The sequence below is a fragment of the Zootoca vivipara genome, chromosome 14 (assembly GCF_963506605.1).
Source record: "Zootoca vivipara chromosome 14, rZooViv1.1, whole genome shotgun sequence".
NCBI classification, from domain to species: domain Eukaryota; kingdom Metazoa; phylum Chordata; class Lepidosauria; order Squamata; family Lacertidae; genus Zootoca; species Zootoca vivipara.
In genome coordinates this window covers 54,466,772-54,478,984 of record NC_083289.1, presented here as the reverse complement: position 1 = coordinate 54,478,984, position 12,213 = coordinate 54,466,772, and the positions used below count along the sequence as shown (strand labels likewise).

The following is a 12,213-nucleotide window of genomic DNA, read 5'->3' as shown; positions in this document are numbered from 1 at the left end:
CTTTTCCTTGGGATGGTTTTCGTTGCTGCCTCCTGTATAATGTTACGAGCCTCCATCCATAGTTCTTCAGGCACTCTGTCCACCAAATCTAAATCCTTAAACCTGTTTCTCACTTCCACTGTGTATTCATAAGGGATTTGATTCAGATTGTATCTTACTGGCCCAGTGGTTTTTCCTACTTTCTTCAGTTTAAGCTGGAATTTTGCTATAAGAAGCTGATGATCTGAGTTACAGTCTGCTCCAGGTCTTGTTTTTGCTGACTGTATAGAGCTTCTCCATCTTTGGCTGCAGAGAATATAATCAATCTGATTTCGATGCTGCCCATTTGGTGATATCCATGTGTAGAGTCGTCTCTTGTGTTGTTGGAAGAGAGTGTTTGTGATGACCAGCTTGTTCTCTTGACAGAACTCTATTAGCCTTTGCCCTGCTTCATTTTGAACTCCAAGGCCAAACTTGCCAGTTGTTCCTTTTATCTCTTGATTCCCTACTTTAACATTCCAATCCCCTGTAATGAGAAGAACATCCTTCTTTGGTGTCATTTCTAGAAGGTGTTGTAAGTCTTCATAGAATTGGTCAATTTCACTTTCTTCGGCATCAGTAGTTGGTGCATAAACTTGGATTACTGTGATGTTAAAAGGTCTGCCTTGGATTCGTATCGAGATCATTCTGTCATTTTTGAGATTGCATCCCATTACAGCTTTTGCCACTCTTTTGTTGACTATGAGGGCCACTCCATTTCTACTACGGGATTCTTGCCCACAGTAGTAGATATGATACGGTAGTCACCCGAACTGAATTCGCCCATTCCCTTCCATTTTAGTTCACTGATGCCCAGGATGTCGATATTTATTCTTGTCATCTCATTTTTGACCACATCCAGCTTACCTCCATTCATGGTTCTTACATTCCAGGTTCCTATGCAATATTTTTCTTTACAGCATCGGACTTTCCTTTCGCTTCCAGGCATATCCGCAACTGAGCATCCTTTCGGCTTTGGCCCAGCCGCTTCATCAGCTCTGAATCTACTTGTACTTGTCCTCCGCTCTTCCTCAGTAGCATGTTGGACGCCTTCCGACCTGAGGGGCTCATCTTCCAGCGTCATAACTTTTATATGCCTGATGTCTTTATCCATGGAGTTTTCTTGGCAGGGATACTGGAGTGGCTTGCCAGTTCCTTCTCCAGGTGGATCACGTTTAGTCAAAACTCTCCACTATGACCTGTCCATCTTGGGTGGCCCTGCATGGCATAGCTCATAGCTTCTCTGAGTTATTCAAGCCCCTTCGCCACGACAAGGCATTGATCCATCTGCTATAGCAGTTACCAAATCCAAGGGTTCAGGAGTTCGGAACTTGAGTAAATTTCTGCAACACAATGTGCACTTTTAAGAACCCTTGAGAAAAGTCATATTATCCTTTTCAGTTTATGGTTGATATTTTGGTGTTGCAAATTCTTAGAAGTTGCTTCTAGCTTCTGCTCTTCTTAATTAATTATATCCATGGGATGTGGTCCCTCTGGAATCCCATAAGCAGTTCTGAATTTCCAACATGAGATCATGGATTTAAAAATGTTTGGGGATAATATAAATACTTTGGCAATACCATAAAAATGTAAACCTTAGTTGGTACCCATGAAACTATGTTTTCTTCTTACCCAGATTCTACAACATTGGTGAGTCATCTATAGATTTTAATTTCAATAATTAGGACTAAGTAGAAGGGACTTCTTGTTAAAACAGATATTTGCTGAACATACAGATTTTGCTGAACATTCACAGTGGATGTGCTTCGAGAGGTAAGTGTGATAAAAAGTTTTGAAGATGTGTATGACACAGTTTCTAGTAAACAGATAGTTGTATATGGTCTTTCAATATAGAAGGAGACCCTTATGGTAGACAGATATCCCATAAAATATAAGGTATCTTTTTTTGTATCTTTTTGGAATCCAGTCCATGCACTAATTCAGGATATAAAGAATACACTTAGATATATTTTATATGGTTGCTTCATCTCCCCAAATTTTATTTCCCCCATTCCATGCACTGTGATGCAAACATGGTGTCAGACCCTTATTTGTTTCAGATGATGATGATGATGATTATTTACTGCACTTTCTGTCTCTTGTCTTTTGTGAAACACCTTCAGGGTGTCAAAGTCAAAGAGCAGGAGAAAAAGCTCCTAAGTAAATGCAATAAATAAATAAATAAATGAGGTTTTTTTGCTCATTGTGAGTAAAGCTAGCAAGTGTGAAAGGAGTGGGGGAGGCTTGGTTTGAAGACAGATCTGAACAATATGTGAACCACTAAGTCAAATACAGCCCAACAGCCTGCTTAGGTTTCCAAAAATGGGCAAATCTGCAATACGTTCTCTGCTAAGTAGCTTGTGGTGTGAAGGTAATAAAACCCATTCTATGAAAACAATACTTCATATGTGGGTTCTCTCAGGTGGGTTGGTTTTGTGTGGTGTGGGACATAGGGCTGATGTCCCCAAATCCAAACTCTGTATCAGATCCAGTAATTAATATATTATTTGTGACTTCCTCTTATTTCAGTGAAGGAGGTAAGCACATGACTAACTCTCTCCAACTAATAAAAATATCATCAATACGTAGGTACTCTCTCTCCAACTAAAATCATCAGGTGCTAAAAGTATTGTCTTTAGTTGCCCTTCTGACCCTGACAGAGATGTTCTCTGTGTTCCACCTGCCCCATTTATTTCTATGAAACTAATGAGTCCATGCACAAAGGATATAAGTGTGTGTGTGTGTGTGTGCACGCGCGCGTGTACACCCACCCACCCACACCCCTGCCCTGAACTGAATGGAGCAGTAGCTGTGATGCAGTGGCTGCTGCACATTTGAAATCCTGCCATCGTCCTATATCTGCAATTTTCAACCATTCTTAAAATGCAACTAGGATTATTTATTTTGTAAAATACAGAGCCATTTTGAGGAGATCAGACTTAAGAGGTTTTTTTAAAAAAAAAAAGTCTGCTGAGCTGAGGGACACAAGACTGATATTGGCACAGCAATTTGACACGGGTTGTAACACTGTCACACTTACAGGATTCTTCCCCAACCTGGTGCTCTCTAAATGTTGCAGGACTCCAGTGAAGAATATTTAATATATAGATTCTCTCTGAAATTTGTGTTTGTGATGTGTGGTTGTGGTTGTGTGTGTGTGTGTTTGTGATATGTGTGTGAGAGGGGGGGAAGAGGGAGAGAGAGTTATGAACTATTCAGAGAGGGTTGTACGTCCATGACTATCTCTATCTCATAGAAATCACCAGCTCTTAAAGGTGCTTTACTATGGCTGGATTTTGCAAATTGGCAGTAGCATCTCAGGGGGTTGTTCTTCCTCTATCGACTTGTGCAGCTCCTGTACCAAGCTAAGTTCACTGTATCTCTAAGTACCATTGCGAAAAGCAAAACAAGGAAGAAAAGGGTTTGTTATCAGCTAAACTCACACTAGAGTCAACGAGGGTCTATCATTCAGAACACTACTGTTCAGACCCCACCACTGACCACAGTCAAGAACCAGATTTCTTAAAATCAAAAGCTGACAGAACTACCACACTTACTGGCACATTCCACCACTTGGCGTTGTCTTGGTGTTGAACTCCAATTGCCTTCATCCCTGAAGGGTAAGTGGTGGTTGAAGTCCAATATGTGGAAAGCTCTAGTCTGAGAAAGACAAGTTTATAAGATCATAATATAAAATATAATAATATAATAATATATATAATAATATAATAATATATAATATAATATAATATAATAATATATAATATAATATAATATTATAATATAATATAATATAATATAATATAATATAATATAACATAACATAACATAATCCTATATAATAATTTCCAAGTTGTCCCTGCGTCCAAGCTGTCCCGTGTGTCCCTGGGTCACTGCGCATGTCCCCCAGGGACACAGGGATTGGACAGCAGAGACTGGACACACACACGCGCGCGCTCTCCCCCCCCCCCACCTACCGTTTCCCTGCGGCCGCCAACCGCTGATCCCAGCCGGACTGAGCGTTGGTGGGGGGGGGGAGAGAGCGCGCGCGTGTGTGTCCAGCAATGTCTCCTTCCTGTCACTTCCCGTTTCCCGGCGGCGGCAGACCAAGGGGACCCCGTTTCCCGTAGGCGACGGGGAAAGCCTGGCCGCCCTTGAGGAGCCCGGCGCCTCGCGGACAACCCTCCCTGTCTCCTTGCTGTCGGCGGCTGCGGGAGAGGTACGGAGGAGTAGAAAGCAGCGCTTTCTCCTCCTCCGTTCCTGTCCCCCTGCCGCCAACAGCAAGGACAGGTCCCAGGGTTCGGAGAAGCGCTTGCGCAAGCGCTTCTCCAAACCCTGGGATGTCTCCTTGCTGTCGGTGGCTGCGGGAGAGGTACGGAGGAGGAGAAAGCAGTGCTTTCTCCTCCTCCGTTCCTGTCCCCCTGCCGCCAACAGCAAGGACAGGTCCCAGGGTTCGGAGAAGCGCTTGCGCAAGCGCTTCTCCGAATCCTGGGATGTCTCCTTGCTGTCGGTGGCTGCGGGAGAGGTACGGAGGAGGAGAAAGCAGCGCTTTCTCCTCCTCCGTTCCTGTCCCCCTGCCGCCAACAGCAAGGACAGGTCCCAGGGTTCGGAGAAGCGCTTGCGCAAGCGCTTCTCCGAACCCTGGGATGTCTCCTTGCTGTCGGTGGCTGCGGGAGAGGTACGGAGGAGGAGAAAGCAGCGCTTTCTCCTCCTCCGTTCCTGTCCCCCTGCCGCCAACAGCAAGGACAGGTCCCAGGGTTCGGAGAAGCGCTTGCGCAAGCGCTTCTCCGAACCCTGGGATGTCTCCTTGCTGTCGGTGGCTGCGGGAGAGGTACGGAGGAGGAGAAAGCAGCGCTTTCTCCTCCTCCGTTCCTGTCCCCCTGCCGCCGACAGCAAGGACAGGTCCCAGGGTTCGGAGAAGCGCTGCGCAAGCGCTTCTCCGAACCCCAGGATGTTCTAGCGCCCGTTATTGAACGGGCTGAAATACACTAGTATAATATAATATAGATTAGGGTTGTCATATTTCAAACAGAAAAGTTGTTGAGTGGTTCACTAAAAAAAGTTTAGTTTTGCCCAAATTTGTTCAGTTTAAAATGCAATTATTGAGCTATTTTTATGGGAAATAGGCAAAAATGACACTGTCGACGTGGGCTACCATATGTCCGGATTCTCCAGGACTTTTTTGGCCGATTTTTGCCCAGACACTGCTGACGACTAAAGTATTCTAGATATGTCCAGGAAGTTCCAGACGTTTGGCAACCCTAATATAGATTGACAATAAAGCATGAAATCTGACCTGGAGCTACGTTTAAAATGATCACAAGGACCAAACTATAGTGATCCTTCCTTTTGAAAGAACAGCAAAATGACCCTCTCAATGTTTTAACCAGTAAGAAGGTCAGTCATTTGTTATCTAGTTTGGAGTGTTTGTTTGTTTGTTTGTTTGTTTGTTTGTTTGTTTGTTTGTTTGTTTTTGGACAGATAAATCTGAAAAGTGTTTAGAAATAAAACTGTAAATATTAGTGATATATAAAACACAGAATAAAATCTCTTCCAGTCCATATGCCATGAGTGAGTGATTACCCATATGGCTGTACAGACATCTGCCCCAGCCAGCTTGGCCAAAGGTCAGGGATGATGCGAATTGTAATCCAGAAACACCTGGAGGGCACCAGGTCCCCAGGTCTCACCTTAAGAAAACCTTAATATCCCCCCCCCCAAAAAAAATGTTAAATCTGATATTATTCTTGGCTTTCATTACAACATGAATTAAATGAGGCTTTGGGTGAGGTGGAGTGAGTCTATGCTTGTTTGGCATTAATGGATGCAGACACAATATCCAATACTCAGTAGAATGGAGGGAAAGTGTTATCTTCCTCAAAGATTTAGTAGGGAACACACATACTTTTTTCACCACTGTTCCTGCATAGTGCAAAGCAGTAAAATGCACCCTCCAAATGCAAATGAAGAAAATAATAGGCTTTAGGGGGGAAATGTCCTCCATGCTTTCCTAATTACACAGAGCCAATTGAATTTCTTAATCTCCTCTCAAATGTTAGTCAGTTTGCAGTACAACCTGATGCATGTTAATGTGTCACCTAAATTAGATTAATCAACAAAAGCCTTACGTTTTGCCTTTCATTAATGGCCGGGACTTAGTCATGATGTCTACACATGAACTTTTAATTTGTTTTCCATTTATAACATTTCACAACAGATTGAGGAAATAACTAGAAGGGCTGGAATGTCCTACATGAGGTCGAATGATATTTGATATCACTTTTTATAGGTAACATGGAAGAATGGGGCAACACAACTGCAGTGACTGAGTTCGTTCTAATAGGCCTCTCCAGAAACCCCAAAGCGTGTGCTGTTTTGTTTATTCTCTTCTTGCTGATGTACCTGGTTGCTGTAGCTGGGAATGGACTTATTGTGGTGCTCATTGTGATGGATTCGCACCTCCACACACCCAGCCATGTATTTCTTCCTCAGCAACCTCTCCCTCATTGATGTCTGCTATGTCACCACCTCCGTCCCACAGATGCTGGCCCACTGCTTCACAGACAGGCCCACAATCCCCAAGGGAAGATGCTTTGCACAAATGAGCATTGCTCTGTTTTTAGCAGTGGCCGAGGGCCTTTTGCTAGCAATGATGGCGTATGACCGTTTTGTGGCAATATGCTACCCTCTACGTTATAGCTTAATCATGAGCCAAAAGGTGTGTATCTCTCTGGCAGTCAGCCTGTGGTCTAGCTCTTTCCTCCTGACCCTTGTTCCCTTTTTCAGTATGCAGGCACGCTTGTGTGGGCCCAATGTGGTGAATCATTTCAAATGTGAGCTCCAGGCAGTGTTGAAATTGGCCTGCTCTAATACCCAAGCCAGTGGAGTCAGCATGATGATAACCAGTGTCCTCGCTCTGCTGTTCCCCTTCTCCTTTGTTTTGGTGACCTACCGTGTTTCCCCTTTTTTAAGACGTAGTCATTATATAAGCCATAGCAGGATTTCTAAGCAATTGCGCGATACAAGCCATACCCCGAAAATAAGACATACTGATAGACCCTTCACCCACTAGCAATAACCCCCCTCCTGCCAGCCAACTCCCCCCTTAAAAATCTCTCCCCATTTTGCTGTCGCTCCACAGACACGTATTTCCTTTAAAAGCTTGTAAAAATGCACCGAACAGCCGTAGCTGCTGGCTGCCGAAGCCTTGTGATTTCTCTTCCCCGTTTCTGAGAGCATTTTTTTAAATAAAAAGATCCAAAAATAATTTTTTTAGCCAAGCTGTGTAAGCTCTACTTGGTGAAGGGGAGAAAAGTGGGGTGGGGAGGAGATGAAGGCACGAGGAAGAAAAGAGGGGCGATTGAAGAATGCAAAGGCTGTTTTCCCTTTTAGGGAGAGACCTCCGTGCGCGCGTCTGTCTCTCTCCCCCCCCCCTGCGTCTCTCTCTCTCTCTCTCTCTCTCTCTCTCTCTCTCTCTCTCTCTCTCTCTCTCTCACACACACACACACACACACACACACACACACAGCCCACCTCTCGCTTCCCCCCACCTTTCCCTAAATTCCCTTCCATTCAATGCACGTTGATTTCCTCTTAACGGGAATCTCCCGTGTCTGATTGTTGTCTCATTGCTTTTACCGGGCATAAAGCAGCCTTTTAAAAATCCTGCTGCAGTTTTCTTTCTACCTTATGCTGCTTGGTTGTCTGTGGAGCTGCCCCTTTAAGGATTTGTAAGTAGTCTGGATCGCAGTCCTTGCCTTGGGGACTTTTATTTATTTATTAAGGACTTTTTCCTTCGCTGTTTGCGAGCTGCTAAAAGGAGCTGCTAAACGCTGCTTTACACAAAAGTTAAACTGCCGGTCCTAACAACACGTGCTTCCTCACCTCGCTGGCTCAATTGCTTCTCAATTGCTACCATTTACCAAGTCAGCAATCTTAATTGCTGCTTAGCTGGCTTCTTTGTTCTCAGCAGGTAGCTTCTTTGCTATCAGTGATAGCACTGCAAAGTGCTATGTTGTTGGAACTTCAGACAGTCTTGCAGTCTTGGGCAGCTGGCTGGTAGAGATCCTTACTTGCTTTAGGTATAGGCTACTGCTAGGACTGTATCACACAGATAGATTCCATTATACTGGTTTAGATTTAAGAAGCTCCAGTGTAGCAGATTGCTATTAAGTGAGTCCCCACCTTGGAGGAGAGAGAGAGCAGCCCTTCGCGAACATCCCAGGGCCGGGGAGAGAGGGCTGCACCAGGGACGCACACACCTCCCTTCCCTCAGACTCGTAATAAAAATACCGGTACCAGTAAGACATCCCACCAAAAATAAGCCACCCTGTGGTTTTTTGAGAAAAAAAAGTAATAAGACGGTGTCTTAAAAAGGGGGAAACACGGTAAGGTCGCATTGGTGTCGCTGTTCTGCGTATCCGCTCATCACAAGGGCGTAGTAAGGCCTTGTCAACCTGTGGTTCTCATCTGGCTGTGGTGGGAATTTTCTATGGCACAATGTTGGCCATGTACCTCAGGCCTCAAGCCAAGACATTCACCAACAAGGAAAAGGTAGTGGCTGTGTTTTATGGGGTCGTCACTCCCATGCTCAGTCCCATGATCTACGGCTTGAGGAACAGGGATGTGAAAGGAGCCCTGTGGAGAGCAATTGGAAGGAAAGTGGAGGAATAAAGCACTTCAGAAATTAAATTCTATATTGATAGATATTTTATCAGCAGGAATACCTAAAGTGTTTTGTTATTCAGCAAATGGGTGGAGTTCAAAGTAGTGCTAAGGAGATGATTCCATCAGTGTAAGAATTTCTGCTTTTCTGAAGGGAATGAGTTCCACTCCCCCCCTTGATGTGCTTCTCTGGAGGTTCTCTGGACCCCACAGAGCAGATTGGGGGGGCAGACCCATTTCCACTAGCATGAGTCATGCTGGCTCCCACTAGCACAACTATTTAATTGAATCTAGCCCAATATTTTTATTGCTGCTGCTGGTTATGGTGGCAATATAGCTTCTCAAAGTGAGGAAAGGAAAAGATTTAGCTGCACCCCAAGCAGTTTACAATCTAACTATAGGCATGGGCTGGGGAACCTGTGGTCCTCCAGGTGTTTTTGGACTCCAACTATCATCAGTCCCAGCTAGCATTGCCAGTGTGATCAGGGAAGATGGGAGCTGTATTCCAGCAACATCAGGAGGCCCACAGGTTCTCCATCTTCGCTTCAGACAGGACTTGAGTAAAAGAGTAAAAGAGGGGCAGTAGAGGACTGGGAAAGGCAAGGATATTTATGATTTCTTCTCTGCAGATTTCTTGAAATCCTCTTTCCAAAAATTGTATGCTGTCAGAAGCAGTTTTATTTTTTCAATTGCAACTAGTAAGAGATCATTTTTTGGGTGTTTTTTTTCTCCTTCCTTCCTTCTCTTGGGGAGCATTGTTTCCTAGTTTGTCTTCAGAAATTCTGCATTAAAACATACTTTTTAGGCCAGCTAACCAAATGTTAAAAATTTAAATCAGCATGTTGTAATATCATTTAAACTTGAGTGGTTCATGATGTGCATAATTTTTTTTGTAAGATTAAATCATATTAAACATCTTTCACAGTAAGCAAAGTCCAACTCTTCTGTTTACCATGTGAAAGATCTAGCACACAACCCTCAGAAGTACATTTTGGGTACCATTTTCAGCCATCAAATAAATCCTTTACATACTCAGAGTACAAACAATTTGCAAATAGTCTATGTATTAAATAAATTTATTAAATATAAATATCTTCCACTCCAAGTCTTAGAATTATTTCCCCCTTATTTTACCTTTAGCTGTGAACTAGCAAAGCAATTCCTTACTTCAGTTTCTGTTATTCAACCAATTAAACTGTTTTTAATATTCGGTTGGAAGCCGCCCAGACTGGCTGGGGAAACCCAGCCAGATGGGCGGGGTATAAATAATAAATTACTATTATTATTATTATTATTATTATTACTACTACTACTACTACTATTACTATTCCTGTGAGACTAAAAGTGTACCAGTTGATTATATAGAACAGGTATGCCCAACTTCAAGTAGGCTGTGACTCAGTATCAAAAACTGGCAGTGATCTACCACACTCTTCCATTGTCATTCTTCAACTTAAACATATTCTATTTGGCTGAGCTTATATTTGGCTTCCCCAAGGCCTTAGCGAAGGACCATGTCCAGCCCTGCAAAACACCATTTTGCTTCCCACCCCAGGAAGATGAGCCCCCTTAATTTCCTGGGGTTGGGAAGCTGCCTTATACCAAGACAGGCTGTCCTGACACAGATTGGCAGCTTCTCTCCAGGAACTTCAGGCAGGAGAATCTTCCCAGCCCTGCCGGGGCTTCTCACAACCCCCCCACCAACTCCCTCCCAGGGCCCTTGGTGCACACGGGAAGCCAACATGCCCCCCCCAATGTCCAATTTCTCCCTTTACCAGACAATGAGTTCCATGGGGACATGGGGGGCGGGGGTGGCTTAGTAAATGCAGCTAGACTGGAGCTGTAAAAGTGGGGAAAGTTCAGCGTCCACACAGAACTAGGAGCAGAAGGGCGAGAGGGGGGAGGGGGGAGGGGGGTCACTCACCGTCTCTCTCCAAGCGCTGCCTTCTCACAGCTCCCTCCGCAGCGCTACAGCTCGTGTGGAGCCCACGTGCCTTGTCCTTGCTCCTCCCTCCGCCTCCCTGTTCTGGGGGTGGAGTCACGTGCCTTGCACCTTTCTGGGCCCGGCCAGCTGGCAGGGCATGGAAGGAGCAGGGGAGGGGAGAAGGGTGGCGAGGAGCAAGCCCGGCTAAGCGGAGCCTCGACTGGTCGTGCTGCCTGGGGGGGGGGCATGATGTCGCTGAGGGTGCCCTGCCCAGCAGACCAGGGAGAGGGCAGCGGGTGGAGGCAACGGGTCGTCTCTTTCAATTCCTATGAGCCATAGTGCGATTGACAAACATCCACCCTATGATTAACCGATCCTTCTACTTGCTCTGCTCTGGCACCAGCTCTGCTGAATTCCTCCCTCCTTCTGTCTTCTGCCTCCATTCCCTGCATTTTCAAAGTGCAGCAGTGAGTTGCGAGTTCCAGTCCTTATTTATACAATAGAGTGGATTTATATAATCCACACACAAAAAAGGACTTATCAGGTTTAAGTTTGCAGAACTTAAAACAAAACAGAAACACCAGGAAAATAAATCATAAGGGCAGGGAAGAACAGCCAAATGAGAAGTGAGCAGACTTAGTGACCATGGAATGCTGAGTGCTGAGATAAAAATTTTAAAAAATCCTTCCAGTAGCACCTTAGAGACCAACTAAGTTTGTCATAGGTATGAGCTTTCGTGTGCATGCACACTTCTTCAGATACACTGAAACAGAAGTCACCAGACCCTTATGTATAGTCAGAGGGTGGGGGGGTGATGGGAATGGGTGATGGGCTGATAGGAGTGGTAAACCTGTTGATGACTGTTAACGACCGTTAATGACTGCAATTGGTCTTGCAGGAAAAAGCAAGGACTGAGGTGCTAAAGAAAGCTTGAACATGTATAATGAGATAAGAATCCTATATCTCTGTTCATACCAGGTCTCTCCATGGTTTTGAGCTTGGTAATGAATTGCAATTCAGCAACATCTCTTTCCAGTCTGTTTCTGGAAATTTTCTGTAATAAAACAGCTACTTTGAGATCTTGTATAGAATGTCCTGGGAGATTGAAGTGTTCTCCTACTGGTTTCTCTGTTTGTGATTCCTGATGTCAGATTTATGTCCATTTATCCTTTGGCATAGGGTTTGGCCTGTTTGTCCAATATCTCAAAGTAGCTGTTTTATTACAGAAAAATTTCAGAAACAGACTGGAAAGAGAAGTTGCTGAATTGCAACACATTACCAAGCTTAAAACCATGGGGAGACCTGGCATGAACAGAGACATAGGATTCTTATCTCCTTATATATGATCAAGCTTTCTTTAGCACCTCAGTCCTTGCTTTTTCCTGCAAGACCAATTGCAGTCATTAACAGTCGTTAACAGTCATCAACAGGTTTACCACTCCTATCACCCCCCCCACCCTCTGACTATACATAAGGGTCTGGTGACTTCTGTTTCAGTGTATCTGAAGAAGTGTGCATGCACACGAAAGCTCATATCTATGACAAACTTAGTTGGTCTCTAAGGTGCCACTGGAGGGATTTCCAAATTTCTAAATTACTGCTCCCTT

General features: G+C 44.4%; 1 pseudogene; it reads left to right on the top strand.

The window, feature by feature from the left end:
* The first annotated feature begins 6,178 nt into the window (after window positions 1-6,178).
* Window positions 6,179-8,691, top strand: LOC132593183 (olfactory receptor 13H1-like; annotated as a pseudogene).
* Window positions 8,692-12,213: the final 3,522 nt, after the last annotated feature.